This window comes from Schistocerca cancellata, chromosome 3, assembly GCF_023864275.1.
Source record: "Schistocerca cancellata isolate TAMUIC-IGC-003103 chromosome 3, iqSchCanc2.1, whole genome shotgun sequence".
NCBI lineage: Eukaryota > Metazoa > Arthropoda > Insecta > Orthoptera > Acrididae > Schistocerca > Schistocerca cancellata.
The window spans coordinates 752,719,684-752,734,689 of NC_064628.1; positions in this window are offsets into that span (position 1 = coordinate 752,719,684).

A 15,006-nucleotide genomic window follows, 5' to 3' on the forward strand; every position below is an offset into this window, starting at 1 on the left:
TCTCTGCTTGGAACGCATCTCCGTTAAAGACATCATTTTGAAGCGCCGCCACTTACTGGAACGTCATGAAAGTATAGCAGCCGAAGCGGGAATATTCCACTCTATCCCACAACAAAATCCGTGTTTTTTAACCGTAACTGCCCAAGACAAGAAAGAGGGTTGCATTAAACACCGCTTGTGTCATGAGAGACAGCGAGAAAATGGAGAAGGTGATCATTCGACGATAAAAGACGAATTTGCTTTCGCACTGCGTGTCTCAGTATACTACACGTAATGTTTCGCTCAGACGAGCATTTTCTGTGTTAATACTGTTGTGTCTGTTATGGGAAGGTAATACCTGAGTGGTAACTTGTTTGCCTACCACGCAGCGCGTTCGATTCCCGGCCGGGTTGGAGATTTTCTCCGCTCGCGGACTGGGTGTTGTGTTGTCCTTATTATCATCTCATCATCATCGACGCGCAAGTCGCCCAGTGTGGCGTCACCTGAAACAATATTGCACCCGGTGGCCGAACTTCTGCAAATGGGACCTAACGGCCGACACTGCCACAATATCATTTCATTTCACTTTTTCAATAAGAGTATGAAGTGGTGACAAAGAAGGAGACTCTGGAAGTTATTCTTAGTTTTCGTTTGTTATATAAACGGGAGAAGAATTTGCAGTTAATCTTCGCATTTGTAAAGGACCTAATGTACTCAAAGTATAGCCTCCAGAACTACATTTGGTATTTTGTTTTCGGGTTTGGGGTTTTGCAACATGCGAACACGAGATATATGTAGATGTCCATGTAAGAAACGTGATTCTTTTGGATTCACCCACTACTCTGGTTTGTATGTCTCTGTGCTTTGTTGATAGTCAAGATACACGTTATTCTAATCGGAAATTGGAGTCATGTAAAGCTGAATAGTAAGCTCGGTGAAAAAAGCTGAATTTATGATATGAATAGCGATTTGCCTTCTAAAGCATTACTGTCTGCTCCTCTCCACCTTTTCTACTCTCCAAGATTCACTTCCATACAATGCTATGCTATAAACATACGTGTTCAGACATTTCTTCCTCAGGCTAAGGCTTAGTAGACTCCTCAGTCCGGCTATTTTGCTGTGCCCATTCTTGGTGTGAAGTTCGTCGCTATTCCCATTTCTGTTGCTCCTCATTACTTTCGTCTTACTTCTCAATCAATATACTGTACTCTTTAGACTGTTCATTCCACTCAAAAGGTGCTATAGTTCTTCTACACTGTCACCGATGATACCAGTGTCATCAACTGAAGACATAAAGTCTGTATATGAGTCCGCGATCATTTTATTCTCAGCACTTTTATTTTAACAAGTCCGCCTTGATCACATAGATTTCTTAACACTTTATGACCGGGTTCGGCATATCGCCATGTTCAGATCGTTAAAATATTCTGATGTAACTCATCGTCAAGTTAAAGTTGACATTAGTCAATCGCAACATCATAACTGCGTCTCTGATGTCTTCAGTTTTCCGAGAACCAAACTACTCGTCATCTAACACATAATTTCATTTTCTATTTTTCTGCTTAGTCTTGTTGTTAGCAACTTCGATGTATGAACTGTTAAATGGATAGGAACTACACCCAGTCACTGAGAATTTTAAAATAACCATCCTGGTCATATTCTTTGTAACCTAAATGAGACGATCAAAGCCATGGAACAAAAACCAAAACATCACAGAATCCACCTCGGGCCCAAACCACACCCTCCAAACCCGGCCAGTTAGACGCCTCCTAACGCTGTCGGTGTACTCGATGCACTGCATCAGTTGAAAAACAAAATCGTGGACTACACTGCACGATACATGTCAGATATTGTCCAGTTATTGTGTTGTTTGGACCACTCAAGACGTGCAGTTCTATATGCCGTTGCTAAAAATACTTCTTTCGCTGTACCCGAGTTCAAATGTCCAATGTACACACCAAAGCGCCGGACAAACTGGTAAAGGCATACGTATTCAAATACAAAAGTATGTAAATAGGCAGAATACGGCGCTGCGGTCCGCAACGCCTAAATAAGAAAATAAGTGTCTGGAGCAATTGTTAGATCGGTTACTGCTGCTACAGTGGCAGGTTATCAAGATTTAAGTGAGTTTGAACGTGGTGTTATAGTCGCCGCACGAGCGATGGGACACAGCATCTCCGGGGTAGCGATGAAGAGGGCATTTTCCCGTACGACCATTTCACGAATGTACCGTGAATATCAACAATCCGGTGAAACACTCATGTACCATTGATGACTGTACGACACAAACCTTTACGCCTCACCGAGATTGGACTGTTGATGACTGGAAACATGTTGCCTGGATGGACGAGTCTCGTTTCAAATTGTATCGAGAGGATGGATGCGCAAGCTGATGAATCCATGGACCCTTCATGTGAGCAGGGGACTGTTCAAGCTGGTGAAGGCTCTTAATGGTGTGGGTCTGCAGTTCGAGGGATATAGGACCACTAATACGTCTGATTACGACTTTGTCAGGTGACACGTACGTAAGCTTCCTGTCTGATCACCTGCACCCATTCATGTCCATTGTGCATTCCGACGGACTTGGGCACTCCCAGAAGGACAACGCGACATCGCACATGTCCAGAATTGCCACAGAGTGGCTCCAGGAACACTCTTCTAAGTTTATACTCTCCAGACATGAACATTATGGAGCATATCTAGGATGCCTTGCAGCGTGCTATGCAGAAGAGATCTCCACCCCCTCGTACTCTTACGGATTTACGGACAGCCCTGCAGGATGCAGCGGTACTTCAGACATTAGTCACGTCCAAGCCACGTCGTGTTGCAGCACTTCTGATTGCTCGGGGGGGGGGGGGGGGCTACACGTGTCATTAGGCAGGTGTACCAGTTTGATTGGCTCTTCAGTGCACAGTTCTCTGCGCAGTGTTCTCTCGGAAACTACGTTTCGGTAGTTTTGGTACAGTACATAAATGACGTAGTAAGTGGTAGGATGTCCCGTAGTACTGGTAGCGTTGGTAGGGGAAGAAACATAAATGAATCCATACGAGAGAAACTGGGAGCCGACGGATTCACTCTCTCTCTTTTTTTTCCACATGACTAGATGGACATATTGCTCAGTGTTGATCCGATGTGTATTTTATATCCTTACAAAACATAAATTCGATTTTATGGGCAATAAAAATTAGTTGGTGCCATAACTTCTGCGCTTTTATGTAATCAAAGTAATAACTTTTGATGCAAGTATTGTTTAAGTGCACATACATTAAAAAATCTGTATATTTATGGTTGTTGTTTTGTACTCAGTGGAACGTTTTTCATCATGATCAAAGGGAAAAGTTTCCTGTTATTGTTGACAAATGCGAAAGTTGTTTGTGAAGAAAGAAAATATGTTTTATACAAACGCGGCGAAATGTTAAGTATTTTTTGAGATAATAGCGTTTTATAGCGCTACGTGATATATCTGTATTGTTTTTTTAGTATTCCTCCCTTTCACGTTACAAATCAACAATTTTCGAATAAAACCCGAATAAGCATTGACAGTTTCAATTTTATTATAAATATTTTTAAGTAACAGATAGGAGGATAACCGTGCAGGATAAAAAAGTTCCACCCAACAAAGCTAAATATGCCAGTTTCACACGCATGCTCCACAGGATAAAGAGAACACCTCTTAAGCCAGGAAGCTACACACAGGAACTAAACATAATCAAACAAATTATTGTTGAAAACGACTACAAAACAGACATCATAAACAAACTCAACAACAAGGTAAAACGGAAACATGCAGGACACACAGACAACACAGCAGACCACACCACTTTAGAAAAAAGAGAGAGATGGCACACACTAACATAGAATAACAAAATATCACATAGAATAGGAAACATCTTAAAAAAGCAAGGGATCCCAATAACATTCAGAACAAACAATACAGTTCAGAAAAGACTAAGACCAGTCAGAAAAATCTCAGACAAATTCAGCAACGCTGGAATATATCACTCACTTGCAACTCTTGTCAAGCCCACTACATAGGACAAACAAGGAGAAATTTCCGAATGAGGTATACAGAGCACATAAGAGCTCTAAGAAGTGACAGCATACATTCAACTTTTGCAGAACATGTAACGAACAAAAACCATAACCCCACTGATATCGAAAACGATCTACGCATTCTGAGAAACAGCAACAGTCTATACGGACAACTAACAATAGAAGAAAATTACCATGTACAAAAGGATATAGTCGAAGGGAAAAATGTAATAAATGAAAACACAACACTCTGCAATAACACATTCTTTAGCACTCTGAGAGAACTAACCAAGGACACAGAACAGAAAGCACACACACGCAAAAGAACCATTTCCCCATCACACACAGAGACATAAAGAATGAAGAGAAGTCATCGTAATTCGCGCTACAGTTTTTCATAGCCTTTCTCGCCACTTGCGATACGCCTCTCGCGACACACGCGAACAACAAGATGGCGTAATATTCTGGATCAGAAACGAAGTGCAAAAGTTTTGTTTTTCTGTGTAAAAAGCAGCCACACACCATCCAACGAACGTTAGTACACGAATAGCTAAGCAACAGCTAAATACACACCAAAATAACTGGTTTACACAACACTACCAAAACCCCAAGTATATTCTGCTGACATACGAAGCTCACGTTTGAGTATCTGTTTACTACCAGCCACTCACATGGTTGTAGATGACATGATGTTCGCTATGTAAAAAGACGGCAACAGAAAAAAAAGAGCACAGAAAGTATGTCACAAACAGCGCCAACAATTGCTTAAAACACGCTGCAGCATACAGTAAATAAGGTAGTATGAAAGTATCAATATAAAACTATATTTCAAAAGACGATTTGTAAAAATGTAATAATGTTTTACTGTGTTTGTATAACCATACCATTTTCTGCATGTTTTAGATTAAAAAAACCCACTGAGGATGGTGAAATGTTCAAATGTGTGTGAAATCTCATGGGACTTAACTGCTAAGGTCATCAGTCCCTAAGCTTGCACACTACTTAACCTAAAGTATCCTAAGGACAAACACACACACCCATGCCCGAGGGAGGACTCGAATCTCCGCCGGGACCAGGCGCACAGTCCATGACTGCAGCGCCCAGACCGCTCGGCTAATCCCGCGCGGCGATGATGGTGATATTTGTCGCCGAATCTAGTTTGAGATAATAAAGAAATAAACGAATAATAAGGTGTTTTGCATCAAGACGGACTCAATTTGTGGTATTACTGTTTTTCTATGCAAACACAGACTAAATGGAAGAGTTCCAAGATAATATTAATGTTCTGTAGGCTACACGGCCCTTTATATATCCTCACACAGTTTGTAGATGGTTAATCGCTTCCGCATTGTAGGGAAATTGACTAAGGCAAAGATGGCATACGCAAACTAAGCGTATATGCAAACTAACCGATCGAAATAAGGTGACACCCGAAAAGTGTGCAACACACCTAAAGTACAAGTACTATCTTAACTGACCAAGGCTACTAGGGAAACAAAGGTGTACGGTAGTTTTAAAACCCTATCTGGGACCGATAGGCGGTGACATTGTGTGACCTATATCTCCGGTACCTGTTGGTTAGATTCCTCTTACGACCACTGTTCTTTCGCCATGTTACATCGAGTGATACTCCGTTTCTTGTAGACAGTCTGTGTTGATACACCAAAGGGCAGGTAATTTCATTCACACTATGGTTATCGGCACGCTAAACACGATGTCACTTTCTGCCATTCTGTCACGTCCTCATGGCGATAATTCTTACTGCGCACGTTCCGTACAACCATTAGACAAATGCACATCCCGTCACTTCCATGAGTTACGTCAGCAATAGAGGGACACACGGCCGTCTGTTACCAGCCCTATACCATGTATAAGGAGACCACTACGCACTTTTAAGGAAATATAAAAAAATTTCCCGACTGGCTTACAGCGGAAATAAAACCATCTATCCAAGATTTAATCCTCGTTTCCCTATTTATTTATTTACTAGCTGTGCCCGGCTACACTTTTCTTTGGCGCAGTCTGTTTAAACGGAAAGGAAAGAAAGCACACGTTTCTAGTATGTGTGCGAATTGGATATACGTCCTAATTTCCTTCTGCCCCTCTTTCTGTTCATCTTCTCCTCCCTCTTCTTTCACCATCTTCTTCTGCTTCCTCTTTCTGTTCCTCTCCTCCTTCTCGTTTTCTATGCCGATTTTCTTCCACCCCTCTGTCCATCTCATTTTCCACCCTCCCTCTGACCTCGAACCTGATTTATTGTTATTCCAAATTCAAATTCTGTAGTAGTATTCTAATCATAATCAATTAAGCCGTAAGTAGAACGTTCCTATTTGCTAACAACGTTTCACTATATATGTATTAAGAAGTATATAGTTAACACTTATCTAAACCTTCGTTACAGTAACATGTAAAAATTTGAACTAAATGGGAAAGGTACATTTAGACATTTTTGGTAACAATGTTTTCCTTTCTTACATATATTAGAGAATTAGGATTGGGTACCTGAGAAGACACCTGTATTAAAATTCAACGCTGTGTCACAATTTCAAAGCAATCGGTCAAGAACTGTCGGAGATTAATGATTTTGAACAAACCAGCATAAATTTGAAACGTTTCTTTTATTACGTGTAGTATTACATATACACCAGGTGACGTGGAAGTAGGTATATAAAAACACGTACGTGTTTGACTGAAATATTGTGTCAAAATTTCAAAGCAATCCGTGAAGAACATTCAGAGCTCTGTGATTTTGAAGAAACGAATACTTACGTTTGTAATTATATACAGACTGTAAATGTCCCTAATTGCAGATCTCCGAAAGCTTTTTACTGAATGCATTGAAATTTTGACACAACGTTGCAGAGGAATATATGCCTATTTTTGTGATATAAGTGATGTATAATTTTTTATAAATTAAATAATGGGGAAACATTTTACCAAAAATCTCAAAAAATTAAGTGTGTTACATAACATTTAGTAAATAAGTTATTACCTTAAAATTCGTCTATATTAGAATGCAACGATGTGTCAAAATTTCAAAGCAATCGGTCAAGAACTTTCGGAGGTACGAGATTTTGAACAAACATTTACATTTTTACTACCATAGACTTTCATTTAACGTGTCCAGGACTTAGATAACAAAACAATAAAAGTAATATCAAAATTTTGTTAGGTACTGCTCTCTTGCCGCATAAAGGTATTCTGTCGTGCAAGTATCGGTCACGTTTCTACAGACTAGTGGATGTTGTAGGTCCTGCAGGTCACTACACATACAGGACTCACCTTCAGACATGAAGCCACAATTCCTGCGGTTCGTCTTCCATTGTGACGCTCCTGTCCTCAATCGGTTCCGTGCCTCCACGTCACATAGGAAGACGAAAACATGCGACAAGTTCCGCTTTGATGCTCTCCCCAACCCTTTCGGTTAATGAATTTCGCCATTGCTTTCTTCGGCGAGTTCCAGCTGCTAATGAAGCGCCTGCATAACCTCAACCTAGGTTTTCTGGTTCATGTCCGAGCTAGGAGTGTCTGGGATCTATTTTCTGCTTCTTTTTCTCCATTTCTGCTACTGTTCTTCTGCGGATGTGCGCTATACCCATAATTTGGTAAATATTAAGGACAGGAGCTGGTCGTAGGCTGTCAGTCACAATGCGGTCTGTCTCAATCAACACAATATCCACATGTTTGCCTTATGTGAAATATCGCCGAACTGGTGCTGCGTATTTTGCTGCAGAGAAGCCTAGTGTAGATCAGGCGTACGGTGAACGTTGGCTAAGGGCTGCGATCCAACTATATTCTCAGAAATTTTGGAGTATCTGTTGACGGATTTGTTGCCAGCTCACGATAGTATTTAACTTGCTCGTGGCTCCCCGGTTTCTCAGATTAAAGGCGCACACCTGCGTCTGATCCAGATCTTCAAGGGCTGCTGTCAGCTTCATATCCACTTCCTTAAAGGTTTTGCCTTTAGCTGCATTTTCTGTGCCATTCGCTTAAATAAATGTTCTTGTTACAGGGTTGGTTAATTCAACATCTACATCTACATGTGTACCCTGTAAGCCACCTTATGGTGCTTAACGGTGTGTACCCTGTATCACTAGTAGTCATTCCCTTTGCTGTTCTACTCGCAAATAGAGCGAGGGAAAAGGTCTATATGCCTCCGTATGTGCCCTAACTTCTCGTTTCTTACCTTCGTCGTCCTTCGGCGAAATGTATGTTGGCGGCTGTAGATTCACTGTGCAGTCAGATTTATACTCCGATTCTCTAAATTTCGGCAAAAATCCTTCTCGAATAGAACGTCGCACTCCCTCCAGGAATTCCCATTTGTATTCCCAAAGCATCTCCGTAATTCTCGCGTGTTGACTAAACCTACTGGAAAGAAATCCAGCTGAACTGCTTGGATGTGTTCCTTTAGTCCGACCTGGAACGGATCATAAACGCTCGAACAGTACTCAAAAAGAGGTAGCAGCAGCGTCCTAAATGCGGTCTCCTTTACAGATGAACCACACTTTCCCACAATTCTCCCAGTAAACCGAAGTCGACGATTCGCTTTCCCTATCCCAATCCTCCTTTGCAAAGTTACTTCCAGATATTTAAACGACGTAACTGTGTCAAGCGGGTCACTACTAATTCTGTATCCGAACATTATGGGTTTATTATTCCTACTCTTCTGCATTAACTTTCATTTTTCTACATTTAGAGTAAGATGCCACCTATCACACCAACTAGAAATGTAGTCGGATTCGTCTTGTACGCCCCTACAGTCACTCAACTTCAACACGTTCCCAAACAACGCAGCATCGTCTGCAAATAACGGTAGGTTGCTGCCCATCCTGTGGGCCAGAACATTTATATACAGAGTGAGAACAACAGCGGTTCTATCACTCTGCCCTAGACGCGCCTCAAGAAACCCTCGTCTCTGATTGGTCGTTTGTGTAGATGCTGTACAGTATGGGTGCCCGTACACTGCCTTGAAGAAGAGAATTCTTCAAGGTCCTCCATCGGCTTTTCTTATTATGCAGAGTGACAAGGAACCTCAAGTTTTGCAGCATACACTGGATAAATGATAGTCTTTTGCGACTGAATATATGACTGTATGAGTTGAGACCAGTCGTTACTGCCTCCATAGGTGTGCTGTTTTCACATTAGACCGCTCTTGGAGGCGAAGTGCAGTTCGCGGCCCTACCCCCGCTTCCAGCAACCGCCCTCCGCTGGCTGGGACCTAATTTTCTGGCCGCCTCCACTGCCTGTGAGGGTCGGCGCGCCTCCGCCTCCACCGCCGCCCCCGCGTGTTTTGAGAACAAGAGTGGAGTGGAGCGCCGCTGGCCCGGTCAAAGGCCCAACCTCCCTCCACCCTCTGATATCCTATTCCGATCAGCGGCCCTCATCTGCATCCTTTGTAGCGTCCATGTTTCATCCGGCCCCTGCTAGTTAGGCTTACACGCGCGACACCATGTAAATATTTCCCTTGCCGCCTTCCTCTCTCCTAGCGTCGTCTCGCCACCCCTGTCTTCGCTGCCGCTGCTGCTTCTCCTTCTTCTTCCCGAGTTTTTTCTCCTTTTCCCCATCTTAAAAAAAAAATAGAAGATCGATGTTCGCGAAGGAACGGAGTGCTCCCCGTCTCCATGGAAACGTGTCACCCCTTAACGTCCGCAGCTCCCACCCTCAGCCGCTCACTCTTGCATGAACTTGCACACGTCCTAGGTCAACTCCTTTGATTACCAGTGACTTAGAAACATGTTTATGCAACGCAACCACTGACACGGAAACGAAAAATTTGCTTGTATCATGGAAGAAAATATTGATGGTCGACAGCTTTCTGCATTACTGACTAAATATGTAAATATTATTATGATTTTAGTAGAATTGCGAGTAGGTTCGTATTTGCCCGGGAAGAGACTATTGTCACGTTAATGCAACGGTGTGAACTCTGATAAGCACGACCTGTGACGAAAGAAAAATGGTTCAAATGGCTTTGAGCACTATGGGGCTTAACTTCTGAGGTCATCAGTCCCATAGAACTTAGAACTTCTTAAACCTCACTAACCTAAGGACATCACACACATCCATGCCCGAGGTAGTATTCGAACCTGCGACCATAGCGGTCGCGCGGTTCCAGACCGTAGCGCCTAGAACCGCTCGGCCACTCCGGCGAAATAAAGGAAACCAGAAACTTGGAAGGAGTGTATAACAAGATGGATATGAAGATTTACGTAAATTTGTATAATCCGTTTCCACAGGAATGTCCTGAGCATTTAAAACTGTCTCTGAATATTAAAGCATCACTTGATACTAACAATTTCTAAAGGTTCTTCACATGAAGTGCATATATATAATGTTCACAGGTAAAATGAAGCATAAGACATAATGTACACCGGTGCTGCAACTAAGATGCTGTCATTTTAATCGTTGATCATTAACAGCGCCGAGTCGTCCTTCGTTCGGCTGTTTTCGTATATCGGCCTCCATGCGGTGCCGCTGCGAAGTCGGAATGGCTTTGCCAGTGCCTCCCATTCGTCGTTACTCAATGCAGCGAGACATCGTACAATGAAAGCTCTCACGGCCTATACTGACTTCAATTGAACATTCCCGGCTAATAGGCCGCGGTCGATGTATGAAACTTTGTGCTAACGTCTCATCTCCTACTGCCTGAAACGTTTTCTGGGCTAAAGCGGCGGACTGCAACCAGAAATCGAGGCAGGGACGAATATATGGGCAGTGTAGAGGGCACCACAGTCCAACACGTGGCGTAGGTACGAGATTATCTCTGGTAATGACAACATCCTCGATTGAAAGTAATCGAATCATTCTTATACTGCAACGTTGACGTTCAAATTTTATCTACTTTATCACCTTCCTCTTTACTGTTAAAATATTACGGTGGTTATAAGTCTCAATAGACTCTCTCTACAAGCTCGCATGACAATGCGATGGTTTCGATATGACGCTCGGCTCACTGAATTTTATTTCATGATCAACCGCTTGATAAACATGTCCCCCAACAGCCGATTTATCCGTATGTCCCGAGCGGCAATTTCTCTTCTGTTCAACCAGACGGGTGTTAATACTTCTTTTCGTGGTACCAATATAAACCAGTCCACAACTACAAGGAGTTCTGTACACAATCAGGTGTAGCCAAAGGATATGATATATCTTTTGCCGGTCTTAAACATTCTATTCTCTTGGTGTGTCTGAAGATAGTTTCCACACAATACTTGCTCAACATTTTCCCAGTTCAATCTTTAAGAAACACGTATATGCAACGCAACCACTGATGTGGAGAAGAAAAATTTGCTTATGTCCTGGAAAAAAAATTGGTGGTAGATGATTTTCTGCGTTACTTATTGGATATTTATATATTGTTTTAATTTAAGTTCAAAATGCTTCAAATGGCCCTGAGCACTATGGGACTTAACTTCTGAGGTCATCAGTCCCCTAGAACGTAGAACTACCTAAACCTAACTAAGCTAAGAACATCACACACATCCATGCCCGAGGCAGGATTCGAACCTGCGACCGTAGCGGTCGCACGGTTCCAGACTGAAGGACCTAGAGCCGCTCGGCCACACCGGCCGTCTTGTAATTTAAGTATAATTGAGAATAGTATCATACTCGGGAGGGAAGTCATGACAATCGCTCTAATGCAAAACCGTGACTTCTGTTCGGCGCGATCTGCGGCGATGAAAAAAAGGAATCCAGAAACTTGGAAGTAGTGTCCAGAGGAGCTGTATGAGAGAAACGAACTCGAAGATAATATTATGATAACGGAAGATGTAGGTGAACATAAGATGGGAGATACGATACTTGGAGAAGAATGAAACAGAGCACAGGAAGACATAAATCGAAGCAAGGCAACTTGAGTGCTCCACAGTCGAGCATAATTGCTGAGATTCTTGGGAGAATTAGCCTCAACAAAACTATGCCATCTCGTAGGCAACATACACGAAATGGCGAAATGTACACAGACTTAACAATATAAATTTTTTGTGTTTTGGTTTTGTCCCGCGTCTGAGCATTCGACTGCGCTGTTATTAACGAATTTGATAAGGCTAGTTTAAGGGGTGGCTGGATGCTCCTCCTGTAACAATCCCATTACTCTATGGGACGAAAAATGTGTAAACACAGCTGTCTGCGTGTAGTTTTAGTCACGTTACACTGCTCATAAATTTTCTAAATGTTTGTGAATCGTGTAACTGAGGTGGAACTTGGATACCAGCCCGGTATTCGCCTAATGGGATGTGGGAAACCACCTAAAAACCATATTCAGACTGGACCGCAAACCATCTCTCGTCGTTAGTTCGCCGGGTGAATTTGATCACGACCCGGCACACCTATCCTTCCGGGAAACGGCACTTCAACACAAATAGCTATGCGGACAGGTCGTCAGACTTCGCAATATAATAATGCCAATTCAAAAGAAGGCATTTACTGGTAGGTGTGAATATCACAGAACAGTTAGTTTAACAAGTCATAGTTGCAAAGCACTGACACGCACTATCTACAGGTGAATGGAAAGAATAGTAGACGTCGAATCCGGGGAAGATCACTTTAAGTTCCGGAATATTGGGTCTACATATTATCTTACACCAAAACCGCAAGATGTCAGACAGTCGGAATGGTATCGACAGAGTATCAACCAAAACTCCTATGTAGTTTGTGCTATGTGCTGTCGTTCAGGAGAACGTGCATAAACGGTAAATAATTTCGTAACGCATTATCTAAGGAGCCTATGAAAAGCATAATTGTGAGCATGCATCGCGTAGAACTGCCGTGGGGAAGTCAATAGAGCTTTAGTTTGTCGTACCCGATTTCGAGCACCGATCATGCCTGTTTCTGTACTGTAGAACGTGTGGACAACATATTCGTGACTTGTAAATAACTCTTCGGAGTTTATAACAACGTTCTATTGGCAGTCCGCTTTCGCTTTGTTCGTTTGAAAGTAGCAAACCCATAGAGCACATCTGTAGTTTCACACAACAAACATAAACGCTCGAAACCGAAGAACAATGAAACTACTGCACCATACATATGGAAGTATTAATAGTAATAATAATAATAATAATAATAATAATAATAATTATTATTATTATTATTGTTATTACCATTAATACTTCCGTACGTTTTATGCAATTGCTTTTTTTACTCTTCTGTTCCGGTTGTTTATGTTTGTCATGCGATACCACAAATGTACCCTACAGGTTTGTTACTTTCAAAGAAACGAAGCGAAAGCGGGCTGCAAATAGAACCCGGCTATAAACACTAGCAATCCATTCACATGTCAGGAGTAAGGTGTCCCATATAATAGTTTCAGACGTTAAACAGTACAAAAACTGATATGACCAGGGCTCGAACTCGGGACCCTTGTTACGAAAAACTAACGTGCTTCCCACTTTCTCACGGGAACTCTACGACACAGACACTCACAGTTATGCTTCTCCTGCCCTCCGTAGGTCAGGTTTTACCTGTTACTCACCGCTTATGCACGGTCTTCTGGATGACAGCACATAGGACAAATCATCGGGGTTTTGGTTTTTATTCTATCCATATACTGCATTTGATACCGATCTGACTGACACATGGAGGTTTGGGATTTAGAAGATAGACCGCAGAAATGAATATCTATGTCTAAATAATTTACAGAAATATTTTGAATGTTGATTTGAATAACCCTTGAAATTATGAGCATAGTAAGGATGAAATATAGAGAATGAAAGGTTATCTAAAACTTCAACAGGAATCAGACTGCAATCATAAGATCTGAGGTATATGAATGGTAATCAGTACTTGGGATAAGACAGGTTTGTAGCCTATCCTCCATGTTACTTAGTCTGTATTAACTTTGTATCTCATTTGTGCTTTGCATAGACAACCTCCAGTCTGGAACCACGCGATCGCTACGGTCGCAGGTTCGAATCCTGCCTCGGGCATGGATGTGTGTGATGTCCTTAGGTTAGTTAGGTTTAAGTAGTTCTACGTTCTAGGGGAATGATGACCTCAGATGTTAAGTCCCATAGTGCTCAGGGTGATTTGAACCATAGACAACCAACTAGCTTGTATTCGGACTTTAAATCTCTGACATTGTGTACCTTTTGGCTTGTCGGTATCTAGTCTTACGAGGTCCCCTGTGCCAAGATTTGGCAAATTTACTTAATTTTGACTTTGTGGTTGGATGCCCTACCCACAGCCACATACGTTAGCATAGGAGAGAGAAGTCGTGTGCGTCATCTCTGTGAAGCGTGTACACTTTGTTCAGTGTGTTATTGTATTTTAACTGTTTGTGGATCACATTCTCTGAGACGGAGTGAAGGTATATCCCAGTATTTACCTAAGCAAGCGTGGAAAACCGCCTAAAAATCACAGGCTATTCCGTTTATCAGAGGATTATCAAAAGTCTTTAATCGACCGTGCATATTCCGGCCGAGTCTGGCTCACTTCAATGTTTTTTTTTATGTTACGTTTCAATTTGTATCATGAAGCGAAGATACCACTTGACGTACCGGTGTTTAGAGTTTGCCGTATGGCGTTCTGATTCATTCCATGCCACTCACTTTTTGCCTAGTTCCTTCTGAAGACTCAGTAATTCGCTTCTGCGACAGTAATACGTAATCCACATGAAACTATAGCCCCCGCTGCAACTGTCCGCGTCAGTCAGTTCAAAAGTCTCAGTAAGAGCCGTAAGGGAAGGGCGTATCAGTTCCAGCAGGAGCGTGGCTAGTATAACACAATGGTATTCAAAGCAGCCTTTGTGTGTGTGTGTGTGTGTGTGTGTGTGTGTACGTGTGTGTGTGTGTGTGAATGTATTTATGTCTATCTACTACCTCTTCTCACTGCAACTTAGTATGTATTGATAGAAAATGATGTATCTTAATGAAACTATGAAGATTGGATTTTTCTAAGAAAATAGACTTTTCTCTTATTAGCACTCCAGTACCATATGTTATGGGAAAAATCTGAAAGAAAACTACAAGTATTTTAAAAGAATTACATACAGAAAAAGTT